The sequence below is a fragment of the Palaemon carinicauda genome, chromosome 10, assembly GCF_036898095.1.
Source record: "Palaemon carinicauda isolate YSFRI2023 chromosome 10, ASM3689809v2, whole genome shotgun sequence".
NCBI classification, from domain to species: domain Eukaryota; kingdom Metazoa; phylum Arthropoda; class Malacostraca; order Decapoda; family Palaemonidae; genus Palaemon; species Palaemon carinicauda.
The window spans coordinates 98453149-98469047 of NC_090734.1; positions in this window are offsets into that span (position 1 = coordinate 98453149).

Here is a 15899-nt window from a genome sequence, read left to right on the forward strand (position 1 = left end):
AGTATTTTTTTTTTTAAATAAGATATATTGACGATTATTTACTAATGAAAATATACAATTCAGAAATAGTGACACTTTTGAGTAATTGCTCCATTTTTTATTTTGTGTATATTTTCAATATGTATACCAAATGTACGCTGACATCACAAACTTTTCTTTGATTGACTAAGTTGACGATGTCGGTTCCAGGTCGTTTAGTACCTCCTCCACCAACTCCTCCCCCTTCCCCGCTTGTGCAACATATTTTGCTATTTTTTGGTTTCCCAGCATTTAAACAACCTCATAACTACGGTACAAAAAGAAGAGAGCTGCAGGAGTGCATAATTTTGAAGTAAATGGAGAGCCTGCTCTTGTAAACAAATACCAAAAAGAATAAGCTCCTGCAACAAGTCGTGGCACAATTTGAAATTACATTTTTCGTATGTACTGATGAAAACGAAAAACTAGAAGTTCTTGCTGAAGTACAATATTCCTAAAGTAGAATTATGGACAATCTGGCTTTATTGTCTGATTCAGCTTTCTTAACGAAGTTCAGTGTCTTCTTCTGCTTTCTGTATATAGGCCATATAGGCAGCTTTTGCACATCTGACATAAACTCCAAGGTATCACCTTGTGGGCTAGACATGTCTTCTTCATATGTGAAACAGAGATAAACGAATCTACTGGTGTAGGATTAGCTATTTCTGCTTCTGCAATAGAACCAGTCCAACCACGGTATTTCAAGAAATTCCGATGTGGCTTGCTTGGAAATTGGAAATAGTGGCTAATCAAACACTAGAACTGGGGTGTGGTCCTTGGACAGGTCTGAGAAACTTTGGCTGTTTTTGCAATATCTATGGCAGCTCGAATGAGCTACCTCTTGAAAAAGAGGCAACATTGATGACAAATTTATTTCAAAGAGGGCTTGTCACTTTTGAGAAGCATGATGTACTGCCTAAGATATGGATACAGTGTTTTCGCTTCTGTTGGACAGACTGACTTTCTCAAGCTATTCAAACTTAAAGGAAATATGCGTAGAAAGCACAATGTGTTTGTGTCCTGTACTTAAACATGATGAAGGAAGGGAATTCTCATGTTTAAATTGAGCACTGGGTAAATTCAGGAAGAGAAGATTTTTTTTATTACTTAGTCCCACTTTGGATGATTTAAGCCATGTTTCTGTCCTCATCCTATCTATCAGCGTGGGTGGGGAGGCTGAAAAAAAGAAAGAAAAGAAATGGCTGTCCTAGGGAAAGATGTTTGTGCAGTTGTGGAACTTGGATTATGATCCAGATTGTCAATAACACCAGTTGTAAAGGGCCCTTTTATTAGTGAACTGAAACAAACTACTTCTTTCTTCACAACGCTTACTACAACTGCTTCTCCCAACCCTTCAGTCAATTCCAGAACCTTATTATAGCTAATTCTGGTTTCATGTTGATGAATTAATTGATGCTTTCTGGTATTTGCAAAGGGCAGAAGACCAAGGTACTGTATATTGGAAATGGAGGTTTTCTCGACTTGGAATGGAATGCCCGGTAAAAGTTGAAAAAGCAGGACTCTCTTGACAGTTGATCTAGTTTTAGCACAACATTAAAACTAGATCAGAAGATGATGTTCCATATTTGGATGGTGAAATTATATCACCACCATCTTGCAGCTCATTTTCAAATTCCAATAAACTTTGTAGTACGCATTTTCCTCTAGTGTCTGCTGTTAAGTTTCTATCAAGTTCTTTCCAATGTTCGAGCATGTATTTCCCTCAATATCTTGGCTGCTTTGTCTGTGATTAGTACAATATTTTAATCACATGACGGGGTTAGGGCTTCTTCCACTTTCTCCTTAAAGGTAAGACAAATTTCTCTTCCCTTTTTGAGGGCCTCCAGTTATGGAATACAGTCAGGTATCTGTTCTTCAATCCATGTTCAGTGCACCAAGGAAGCATCAATATTTAGCGGTTCCAGTCTTTCTTTGTACAAATCATAAAGTTTTGCCATCTTAAAATAGCAGCACCATCTGTAGTTAACTGCTTATCTCTCACGTACATTTCAAGTTCAACAAAAGCATTGCATATGGCTCTTTGTTGTACTGTGCATAATCATCGTCAATTATGTGGGAATTTAGCCATGCTCGTTTACTGTTGTACACGCCTTTCAGACATGTGTGATATATGTGGCCCTGGGAAACAAGATCTTCAACACTCAGTTTAGCCATAATTTTCTCATCTAGTAGGTTGATGGCACATCGTTGCAGCTTTTCCTGTAAAATCAATATCATGACCAATTGTACATCTTTCATTGGTGTTGGTTTCTTACAAACAAAGCAGATTCCTTCTTTTTCAGTTTTAGTTTTTTCTGCATCTTACTGATGAGCATCATCTTCTTCTTTTGTCTTACACAATGACTTCCTTTTACTTCCTAGTTTTAGCATACTTTGTTATTTTTAAAGATCTGTATACTTCCATCACCTTTATCAAGCCTTTTAGGATGAAATGGTATAAGCATTTCATTTAACTTATAAAATGCAGAAATGTTTGTAGCAAGGGTAACATAGCTTACACCAGATGCATACACTACTCATTCACGTGTACCCTCTTGGCACAAGCAGCAAATCTTCCAGCTAATCATATTATCTTCCTTCAGGAAAGATATAAATTTCTAAGCTTGTGCTGCCGTGGCTTTTGTTTTATAGGCCGAGGGTTTATCCTTTTGCCACTTATACAGCATACTGAATATACTTTTTCAAATATGGGATACAGCTAAGATATGATGTGGCATAATCCTACTCATAGCCTGATCCTTCATACACTACTATTTTATTCCAGTGTTATGTGTACACCTACTTGAAAACTGAAGCCACATCTTCCTCTCAATTCAGGTGCGTCAATATAACTTTGAACTGTAGCTAGTCAAACAGTATATGGGAAAATAATGACAGATTTCTAATATTAGCTAGCACTGAACCCATGCTGTCTTACAGCTATATTGTTAACCACTGCGCCCTGGAAGTGCATTGATGCTACACTATTATAGTGTTACATTGAGCTAATTATAATTTTTTTAAGAGGATGAATATTATTCAAGTAGGGCTTAACAGATTTCTAACCTACAAAGAATAAACTGATCAAGCTGAAGTTATCCTGAATCCATGTATTACCTGACCATTTACCTCATATATGAACTTAAAGTACCAATTTATGGCTTTTTAGCGGACATTTTTTATATAGTGACAGAGATATCTTTTCAGAGGCATACGAAAGTATTCTGTATTTCGAAGGTTTACAAAATTATTCCTCTTTTCGGATACTTTGTGGAATATAAATATGTCCTCACAGGGGGCTAATGCCTTTAGTGCACCTCCCATGGTGCACCGTAGGCATTACTTAAGGGTCTTTTCAGTGTTCCTTCGGACCCTAACTGCACATGGTTAATATCCTTGTACTTCATCTCGGTTCCTTCTTCTTCTCTTCCATTTTGCTGTCCAACTTCTCAAACATTTACTTCATAGTGTAACTGCAGGGTTTTCCCCTGTTGCCCGAGTTCCGGGCTACAGAGACTTCATTCCTAAATACATATGAATGTGTGAACATTTTTGAATGAGAATCAGTTGTATAAAATTATTATAAAATCGTTGTTGTCTTGTGTGGGAGGTTATTCTGTTTTCTCGAAGAAATGAAAAGGAATTTGCTAGAAACCGAAATATTAAATAATATCTCCCTCATATAGAATTATAGACATCTTTACTATTTTTTCATTCTTTCTATATCTATTTGCCCATTATTCATTCTCCTATGTATTGAGACATAAATTCTATACTTGAACGGTTTCAGCATATTAAAAAAAAAAAAAACTTTCTCCTTTTGAATGTTATATTTTTCATTTCAATTAGAAAAATTAATCTAATTGATTTCCTAACAACCATTCAAAAAGGACAAACAAACCAATTCACTCTCCTCCGACACAAGGAAACAAACCTTAAGTCCAGAAACATTTCAATTTAATTGTCTCATTTCGAATCTCAGAAAGTATTATATAATATCGGAAAAACAAGAAGTATTCTTAGGTCCTCGTATACACCAATTCTCTAGTAAGCCCATTTATAAGTTTATCTGATAATCAAGTTATAAAAAGACGAGAATTGGGACATCCTCAAATACGCGGGTTTAGGCCATAAAGATAGCTCCAATAATTTAAGTGGCCAATTACCTTTGGAAATGATATTCGCAGACATAATCCTATTGCAGAGCATTTACAGGAGATTAGGAAAGAACGCTATTTAATGTTATTAGATTAAGTCGCCAAAGTGGCTGTTCGGATGTCAGAGTTTTCATGAATAGACTAGAACATTATATAGATGCACACTTAAGTTCATACATGCACACACGCACACACACAAACACACACACGCAAACGCACGTACGCGCACACGCATATATATATATATATATATATATATATATATATATATATATATATATATATATATATATATATATATATATATATATATATAGTGCTATTTAATGTTATTAGATTAAGTCACAAACGTGGCTGTCGGATGTCGGAGTTTTCATGAATATACCGGAGCATTCTTTAGATACAGACATAAGAACATATATACATACACAAATACACACACATACAAACACATACACACACAAACACACACACACATACACACACACACACACACACACACATATATATATATATATATATATATATATATATATATATATATATATACATACCTATATATATATATATATATATATATATATATATATATATATATATATATATATATATATATATATATGTATGTATGTTTATATATATATATATATATATATATATATATATATATATATATATATATATATATATATATATATATATATATATATATATATATATATATATATATATGTATATATATATGTATATATATATATATCTTTAAATATATATACATATGTATATATATAAATATATATATGTATATATATAAAATATTTGTATATATATATATATATATATATATATATATATATATATATATATATATATATATATATATATATATATATATATATATATATATATATATATATATATATATATATAAATAAATTTCTTCCTCATACTTGGGATCGGACGCTAGCCCCTTCTAATGAAAGGCAAGGTCGAAACCAACCATGTCACGAGACACCATAAACGAAATTGGAACCTGACGCTACCAGCTGTCCGAGGATTTACCTGGCGAGACATCAGTCTCTTACCAGCGAGTTTTACCCAATTTTCCGGTCCACCAAGTGACACAATTGGTAGTAATTCATTCGAATTACCCCTAATAAGTCAATATGGATAAATATCAACACAACATTGTGTTCAAATAGAAATAAATTTCTACCTCATACTTGGGATCGAACGCTAGTCCCTTCTAATGAAAAGCCAAGTCGAAATCAACCATGTCACGAGAGACCATAAAAGAAATTGGAACCTGACTCTACCAGCTGTCCGAGGATTTACCTGGCGAGATATCAGTCTCTTACCAGCGAGTTTTACCCAATTTCCCGGTCCACCAAGTGACACAATTGGTAGTAATTCATTCGAATTACCCCTAATGAGTCAATATGGATAAATATCAAAACAACATCGTGTTCAAATAGAAATAAATTTTTACCTCATACTTGGGATCGAACGCTAACCCCTTCTAATGAAAGGTCAGGTCGAAACCAACCAAGTCACGAGAGACCATAAAAGAAATTGGAACCTGACGCTACCAGCTGTCCGAGGATTTACCTGGCGAGACATCAGTCTCTTACCAGCGAGTTTTACCCAATTTCCCGGCCCACCACGTGACACAATTGGTAATAATTCATTCAAATTACCCCTAATGAGTCAATATGGATAAATACAAACGCAACATAGTGTTCAAATAGAAATAAATTTCTACCTCATTCTTGGGATCGAACGCTAGTCCCTTCTAATGAAAGGCCAGGTCGAAACCAACTATGTCCCAAGAGACCATAAAATTAATTAGAACCTGACGCTACCAGCTGTCCGAGGATTTACCTGGCGAGACATCAGTCTCTTACCAGTGAGTTTTACCCAATTTCCCGGCCACCACGTGACATAATTGGTAGTAATTCATTCAAATTACCCCTAAGGAGTCAATATGGATAAATATCAAAACAACATCGTGTTCAAATAGAAATATATTTCTACCTCATTCTTGGGATCGAACGCTAGCCCCTTCTAATGAAAGGCCAAGTCGAAACCAACCTTGTCACGAGAGACCATAAAAGAAATTTGAACCTGACGCTACCAGCTGTCCCAGGATTTACCTGGCGAGACATCAGTCTCTTACTAGCGAGTTTTACCCAATTTTCCGGCCACCACGTGACACAATTGGTAGTAATTCATTCAAATTATCCCTAATGAGTCAATATGGATAAATATCAACACAACATCGTGTTCACATAGAAATAAATTTCTACCTCATTTTTGGGATCGAATGCTAACCCCTTCCATTGAAAGGTCAGGTCGAAACCAACCATGTCACGAGAGACCATAAAAGAAATTGGAACCTGACGCTACCAGCTGTCCGAGGATTTACCTGGCGAGACATCAGTCTCTTACCAGCAAGTTTTACCCAATTTCCCGGCCCACCATGTGACACAATTGGTATTTATTCATTCAAATTACCCCTAATGAGTCAATATGGATATATACAAACGCAACATCGTGTTCAAATAGAAAAAAATTTCTACCTCATTCTTGGGATCGAACGCTAGCCCCTTCTAATGAAAGGCCAGGTCGAAACCAACTATGTCCCGAGAGACCATAAAATTAATTAGAACCTGACGCTACCAGCTGTCCGGGGATTTACCCGGCGAGACATCAGTCTCTTAATAGCGAGTTTTACCCAATTTCCCGGCCACCACGTGACATAATTGGTAGTAATTCATTCAAATTACCCCTATGGAGTCAGTATGGATAAATATCAAAACAACATCGTGTTCAAATAGAAATATATTTCTACCTCATTCTTGGGATCGAACGCTAGCCCCTTCTAATGAAAGGCCAGGTCGAAACCAACCTTGTCACGAGAGACCATAAAAGCAATTGGAACCTGACACTTCCAGCTGTCCGAGGATTTACCTGGCGAGACATCAGTCTCTTACCAGCGAGTTTTACCCAATTTCCAGGCCCACTACGTGACACAATTGGTAGTAATTCATTCAATTTACCCTTAATGAGTCAATATGGATAAATATCAACACAACATCATGTTCAAATAGAAATAAATTTCTACCTCCTACTTGGGATAGAACGCTAGCCCCTTCTAATGAAAGGCCAGGTCGAAACCAACAATGTCACGAGAGACCATAAAAAAAATTGGAACCTGTCCGAGGATTTACCTGGCGAGACATCCTCGGACAGCTGTTAGCGTCAGGTTCCAATTTTTTTTATGGTCTCTCGTGACAAGGTTGGTTTCGACCTGGCCTTTCATTAGAAGGGGCTAGCGTTCTATCCCAAGTATGAGGTAGAAATTTATTTCTATTTGAACACGATGTTGTGTTGATATTTATCCATATTGAATCATTAGGAGTAATTTGAATGAATTACTACCAATTGTGTCATGTGGTGGGCCGAGAAATTGGGTAAAACTCACTGGTAAGAGACTGATGTCTCGCCAGGTAAATCCTCGGACAGCTGGTAGCGTCAGGTTCCAATTTCTTTTATGGTGTCTCGTGACATGGTTGGTTTCAACCTGGTCTTTCATTAGAAGGGGCTAGCGTTCGATCCCAAGAATGAGGTAGAAATTTATTTCTATTTGAACACGATGTTGTGTTGATATTTATCCATATTGACTCATTAGGGGTAATTTGAATGAATTACTACCAATTGTGTCACGTGGTGGGCCGGGAAATTGGGTAAAACTCGCTGGTAAGAGACTGATGTCTCGCCAGGTAAATCCTCGGACAGCTGGTAGCGTCAGGTTCAAATTTCTTTTATGGTCTCTCATGACATGGTTGGTTTCGACCTGGCCTTTCATTAGAAGGGGCTAGCGTTCGATCCCAAGTATGAGGTAGAAATTTATTTCTATTTGAACACGATATTGTGTCGATATTTATCCATATTAACTCATTAGTGGTAATTTGAATGAATTACTACCAATTGTGTCACGTGGTGGGCCGGGAAATTGGGTAAAACTCGCTGGTAAGAGACTGATGTCTCGCCAGGTAAATCCTCGGACAGCTGGTAGCGTCAGGTTTCAATTTCTTTTATGGTCTCTCGTGACATGGATGGTTTCGACATTGCCTTTCATTAGAAGGGGCTAGCGTCCGATCCCAAGTATGAGGTAGAAATTTATTTCTATTTGAACACGATGTTGTGTTGATATTTATCCATATTGACTCATTAGGGGTAATTTGAATGAATTACTTCCAATTGTGTCACGTGGTGGGACGGGAAATTGGGTAAAACTCGCTGTTAAGACACTGATGTCTCGCCAGGTAAATCCTCGGACAGCTGGTAGCGTCAGGTTCCAATTTCTTTTATGGTCTTCCGTGACAAGGTTGGTTTCGACATTGCCTTTTATTAGATGGGGCTAGCGTTCGATCCCAAGTATGAGGTGGAAATTTGTTTCTAATTAAACACGATGTTGTGTTGATATATATGTATATATATATATATATATATATATATATATATATATATATATATATATATATATATATATATATATATATATATATATATATATATATATATATATATATATATATATATATTATTTATTCATATACACAGTATATAAATATGTCTATATGTACATATATATATATATATATATATATATATATATATATATATATATATATATATATATATATATATATATATATATATATATATATATATATATATATATATATATATATATATATATATATATATATATATATATATATATATATATATATATATATATATATATATATATATATATATATATATATATATATATATATATATATATATATATATATATATATATATATATATATATATATATATATATATATATATATATATATATATATATATATATATATATATATATATATATATATATTTTTTTTTTTTTTTTTTTTTTTGGGGCTCAAGCCATGTCGTCCTGATGGAAGTTCCTATAGGGTAGCTTCCTAGGGTATATTACAACTACAGCGATATTCCCAGAGAATTTACCTTAAGGTACCAGAATTCTAACTCCTGGAGCGAGTATCCCTCGTGAAAGGGATATCGCGACATATCAGAGGACGTATTCTTGACACGCCACATGGAAATCTGCATCCTGGACAGAGATTTCGTCTCGTAGGAGGGATTGGCAAGAAACGAATTCGGGAAAGAAAAAGGGGAGCCGCTCCCAAGGCTTCCCTATCCTCCGATTCGTATGCGTGCCTGGCGCCAATCCTGGCGCCATCTGTATTGCTTTTTGCGTAGCTTAACAACTCGGTGTTTTTTCCTGTGTTTCTCGCAAATCTTGGATTTATTCTACTTTTCATGGCTTCTCCTTCTTCGTCGGCCTCTGATAAGTTGAGTATAATGTCTTTTATGTATAAATGTAGGCTCTTGGTAAATTTTGAGTGATTAATAGGATTAATCTTCGATACAAGAGCCGTAGCCTACCAGAGGCGTCCTGGACGCTGTCGCTCGCTAGGTATAAGTTTATTTAGTCAGAGCGACATTCCTGGTTGTTTTGCTTTAATAAATTTTAGCTATTTAGCATTACATAGGATTTCCTTTCGTGCTTAGTATTATTTCGGCGAAGTATTCGCCATTCTGGCCTACGCTAGGCCATGTAGCCTAGTCGTTTGGTCCTAGTACTTCATGCATGATTTTGGTTTTTCCGAGTGTAATAAAAATTTTATTGAAGCTTTAGGCTATGTTTTATACATTTAAGACTGTGTGGAATATTTCCAAGATAGTATACGAGTGAGTTTCGGTGATTTAGGTAATCGATTCTCTTGGTGCCTAGGCTAAGTTGCTTATGGACCCTTAGTATACTTTATCATACTCCCCGGTTGCTTTCTTTTCTTCGGAGAAGGTATGCAATCCCTTTCCCTCTGTTTAAGCCTTGGGCTTATCCCTAATTGGTTTTTTCCGAATTTATTTTCGATAAAACTATACTGGGGTGTTATTGTACCTTCCTATTCCTGTAGTATGGTTCAAAGAGGGACAGAACAACAGAGTTTTTTAGTCTGAGTCTGTGTTTGTCAGGCTTGGGGCAGAGTCTCCCTCGCTGGCCTGACACAGACAAAGGGGGCTTAGCCTCCTTAGGTCACTACCGAAGGTTTCTGTGGATATTATTCCTTCTTTTGTGATCTACCAGACTAGTACTTGTTGCTGTTCTCGGGGGAGGATAAGTTTCTTTCCCTGGGAGTAGCAACACCTTCCTTGCTTTGGTGCTCTGGGAGCTGGCAAGTATTGCTGGCCTTCCCCCTTAGATCTCCCTTAGGCTAAGATAAGTTTCTTGGCTGCGGGTGATCCGTCACTAAAGCAAGGTCGGAAGGACCCTCTTGTCCCTTCCCCCTCTATCTCCGTAATGGCCTAGCCATTACAGTACTGTAAGTCGTTCTACATCTGGACCTAGTATAGGTTAGGATGTGGAATTGACTCAGCCCCTTGCCGGCCGGCAGAGCTGCCGGCCGGCAAGGGTCTTTTATTTTTGAGTGCTGCCCGGACCTCCCTTGGTCCCTCTTCCATGCCTGCCTGTAGAGCCAGACGGCTTTGGTCAGGAAGCCTGAATTAGATTCTCCCCTTCCTTATATGCACTCTTTCGGATTGCCGGGCTTGGAGGTAGTGTACACTCTTATCCCGGCATCCATTCTATTTTTCTTCTAGTGCTGTACCCGACCCGGCTGCCGGCCTATGAGGCCGGCAGCCGGGCAGGTGTAGTCCTCTGGTTCTTTTGCTGCCGGCTGGCATCGGTCTTGTACCTTTGCCGGCCGGCTTATGTCAGCCCTTGTCTGCCGGTCACCAAGAGTGTGGCCGGCAGCTGGGTACTACCTTGTGTAGTTGCCGGCCGGCAGCCATTGCCGGCCCCCATTGGATGTTGCTGGCCGGCATATGCATTTGAACCAGAGTGCTGCCGCCTTATAGCTGTTAAGTAGTATACTTTAAAGCTAGTTATGGTGTGTGCCGGCCGGCAAGTGCCGGCCGGCACGTATCTCCCTATACTGTACTAGTATTCTTCAGTATAACATATACAGTAAGAAGAAAGCTATGGTAAGGGTGTTGGTACAGCACTGTGTGTTCTAACACTTTTGTGTTTTCTTGCACAGTCCTTTGCTGTTACCCTACAGATAGGAAAGTGAGTTCTTTCCTGTCTATTATCCAGGTTTTTAAAATCATTGCTTAGGTGTGAGCTCCACCTGTTTCCTCTGGAAACTTTGCATTGGTTACTCTAGAAGAGATTAACCATTTGATTTTATTATCTGGAAGGCTGCAGCAATGGGTTGTGAGGGAAACACAAGTGTGTGTCTTTCCTTTCTGAATTGTTATGCTATACTATGCATATCCAGTGATACATAGTTCACTTGATACTCATGGAAATTTCTTCTCTTTACAGAAGGACACTCCGAAGTGCGGAAGTGCTTTCTGCAACGTCCGCAGCAAGAACCTCTGCGGACATGAGTTTTGTAGGAGACACGCAGCATACGCTGTCTCCAAGGATGATCTCCGGTATTGGGACCCTCAGGTATGTACTGTGTGCACTAACCTGATTACTGAGACTTTTGATTCCCCTAGGACAGAGGAATCAAGGGATCTAGCTAGGAAGAAGCTTTGTACCTGGGTAAGGGGCTTCCAAAAGAACACTTCTGGCCCTTATCTTCCAAGTGAGAAGATGAGGGCGTATCTTTTCCCTAAGGCATCAGCTGATGCAGTGATTCCCCAGCCTCAAGAGGAGATCCCCTAAGTTCAGATCCAGGTGGATGCTGAAGTCGCGGTCGCGATGCAAGAAATCCAGTTAGATGACAGGATGTCTGATGTGGACGAGTGTCTGGAGGAAGACCTCCTGGCAGAAGCCCAGGATGAAGTTCAAGCCCCAGACGTTGTAGAGGTAGACGTCGACGAGATGTCGTCAACTCCGGTTCAGATTGAGGAGCCTATTCCCTCTACATCGGCCGGTCTCCCAGTAGAGCTGGGACAGGCCCTCTCTTCTATTGTTGGAATGATCCAACAAATGCAGAAGGAGAATCAGGAGAAGGCGGCTGCAATGGAACTGCGAATGCAGTGCCTTGCAGAATCACATTGTGCCCCAGAAAAAGCTCAATGTGAAAGACCTTCCCTTGTGCTCAGATGCTAACCCATGGAGGTATGCTGAGCACATGCCGATGACGACTGGAAAGATCGTCATCTCGGATAAGCTGGGCTCAGTTCCCCTGGAGGAGGTGGAATTCTGGCCCAGCAAGGCATCATATCCGGACTGTTATGTCCGGCTGAGGAAGGAACCAGCTTCAAAGGAGGAGACAGAGCCGAAGGAGGTCATAGTGATGGACCATGCTAAGGCTCAAGCTCTACTTTCATCCTCGATGAAAGAGAGGGGCTTCTCTAACTCAAAGTTAGCCGCATTGAATAGGAAGCTCCCTTCCTTTGTGTCCTCGCCTACTAGAGCCTTCCCCTTTTTACAGAAAAGGTTTTCTGGCTGTACTAAAAGCAGTCGAGGCCGGCAAGCCTTGCCCCTCCCTAGAGGAGTGTAAACCCTTGTCGCTGGCCCTGCCTATGGACCACAAAGACTGGAAGGACGTCCATCTTACGTTCTCAGTTGGAAAGTTGGAGGCTGATATTGCCGGACGTCAGTTCGGCGAGGACCTCCCTAAGCTGTCTGACTTTCTTTTGCGAAGAGAGTTCGATACAAAAGAAATACTGACTGCCTCAATGTCTCTTCAGACTACTCTCGAGACGATGGCAAGTGACCCCAAGGTCCATGAAATGTTCATGGTAGTGGCCAAGACTCATCTGGCCACAGTGACGAAGGACCTTCATGGCTTCGTCAAGGCAAGGAGAGCTTGTAGGGAGTTCGTGTTTACCTCGGCTACGGTGAGGCACGAGCCAAGGAAACTAATCTCCTCCAACATTTGGGGAAAAGACCTTTTCCCTACCGACTTGGTCAAAGAAGTTGTTGATAAGGCCGCCTTGGAGAATAGAAACCTTCTCCAGAAGTGGGGCCTGGCTATCAAAAGAAAGTCTTCCCCGGATGAGGGTCCTCAACCAAAGAGGAAGACTATGAGGACTAGGCTACCGTCTCGGCCAGCCAAGCCTGTTAGACAGCAACAGCAACTGCAATTGCCATTGCCCCCAGTGCCCCAGATCGTGGCACAAACCCCGACCACTTTTCAGTGGGTACCCCAGGCCGTGTCGACACAGTCCACGGCATTCACCCCAGCGTTCGAAGGGCAGTCTACTTCCTTTCGAGCAAAGCCTAGAGGAGCAGCCAGAGGCTCGTCTAGACGCCCCTCAAGGGGAAGGGGATTCATGGGTGGTCGTGATCAGGAAGGCAAGACCTCAGGACGGCAGTCCAAGTGAGGTGATACCGGTAGGAGGGAGACTTCTGAAATTTCGGGATCGGTGGACCTTCGATCCCTGGGCCCGCAGCCTACTCAAGAATGGACTGGGCGGGAGCTGGTACAGCACTCCACCCCCGTGCCTTCGGTTTTTCCAACACTCCACCCCCGTTATGGAGGAGTACGTTCAAGAACTGTTGGAGAAAAAAGGTGATCCGAAGGGTGAAGCCCATCAATTTCTAAGGGAGGCTGTTTTGTGTTCCCAAGAAAGACTCGGAAAAGTTCAGAGTCATTCTGGACTTGTCGCCACTCAACAAGTTCAAAGTGAATTGCAAATTCAAAATGCTAACACTGCAACACATAAGGACCTTACTGCCCAAGAGGGCATATTCCGTCTCTATAAACTTGTCAGACGCCTATTGGCACATTCCAATTAGCCATCGACTCTCCCCCTACCTAGGGTTCAGGCTACAACGAAGACTATACGCCTTCGGAGCCATGCCATTCGGGCTAAACATAGCCCCAAGGATTTTTACGAAGCTTGCGAGCGTAGCTCTCCAACAATTACGCCTAAAGGGAATTCAGGTAGTAGCCTACCTGGACGACTGGTTGGTGTGGGCAGCATCCGAGACAGAATGCTTGCAAGCTTCCAGTCAAGTGATCCAGTTCCTAGAGTACCTAGGCTTCAAGATCAACAGAAAAAGTCTCGACTTTCTCCATCTCAAAAGTTCCAGTGGCTGGGAATCCACTGGGACCTTTTGTCACACCGTTTCTCCATCCCGGCGAAGAAAAGGAAGGAGATAGCGGGTTCTGTCAAGAGACTTCTAGATTCCGAAAGGATATCAAGACGCGAGCAGGAGAGGGTACTGCGCTCTCTCCAGTTTGCTTCGGTGACAGACCCAGTGCTAAGAGCACAGCTAAAGGATGCAATCGGAGTTTGGAGAAGTTATGCATCAAACGCGCGAAGAGATCTGAGAAGACCAGCCGCTTCGGCTAAGTACTCTTCTCAGGCCTTGGTCCCAAGCCAGACATCTAAAGAAGTCGGTTCTTCTTCAGCCACCTCCCCCGTCGGTGACGATTCACTCAGACGCCTCGAAGGAGGGATGGGGAGGTCACTCTCATCGGAAAAAAGTCCAGGGGACTTGGTCCAAGCTATTCAAGACCTTTCACATAAAACTTTCTAGAAGCTAGGGCAGTGCTCCTTACCTTAAAGAAAGTCTCCCCGCATCACTCGATCCACATAAGGTTGGTGATAGACAGCGAGGTAGTTGTGAGATACTTGAATCGACAAGGATCGAGGTCACCACCTCTCAACCAGGTGATGTTGGCCATCTTCCGATTGGCGGAAAAGAAGAAGTGGTACCTGTCGGCAGTTCACCTTCAAGGAGTCCGCAATGTGACAGCGGACGGTCTATCCAGGTTCACACCGATAAAGTCGGAATGGTCCTTAGACGCAGGATCATTCTCCTTCATTCTGAATCAGTCCCAGAACTGCAGATAGACCTCTTTGCGACGAAAGACAACAAGAAGTTGCCCCTGTACGTGCCCCGTACGAGGACCCCTTAGCGGAAGCAGTGGACGCGATGTCCCTCGACTGGAACAGATGGTCCAAGATTTATCTGTTCCCTCCTCACAACCTTCTGTTGAGGGTCCTCAACAAACTGAGATCCTTCAAGGGGTAGCGGCAATAGTGGCCCACAAGTGGCCGAACAGCGTGTGGTTCCTCCTGGCATTGGAACTGTAGCTGAAGTTTGTACCGCTACCAGATCCAGTTCTGACCCAGCGAGTCCAGAAGTCAACTGTCTGCGCTTCATTACAGAAAACCCGGACCCTGCAGCTCATGATTTTCTCTCCCTAGCGGGGAGAAAGTGTTTCAGGATTTCGAAAGCCAGCATAGACTTCCTTGAGGAATATAAGTGCAAATCTACTAGAAGGCAATATGAGACCTCTTGGAGAAAATGGGTGGCCTTTTGTCAAGGCGAAGAATCCGCAGGAGATCTTGACAGACTTCTGCTTATCTTTCTTCTCCACCTCCATGGTCAAGGATTGGCAGCTAACACGATTTCAGCGTGTAAGTCTGCTTTGAAAAGACCCATTCTATATGCCTTCCAGGTCGACCTAGGTAACGAGATCTTTAATAAAGTCCCGAAAGCCTGTGCTAGGCTCAGACCTTCAGCCCCTCCAAAGCCCATTTCATGGTCTTTAGACAAGTTCTTCATTTCGCTTCTCTGTTGAGCAATGAAGAGTGTGCGTTAAACGATTTTACATAAAAAGTTATTTTCCTATTTTGCACTCGCGTCCGGGGCCAGGGTTAGTGAGATTGTAGCCTCTCGAGAGAGGC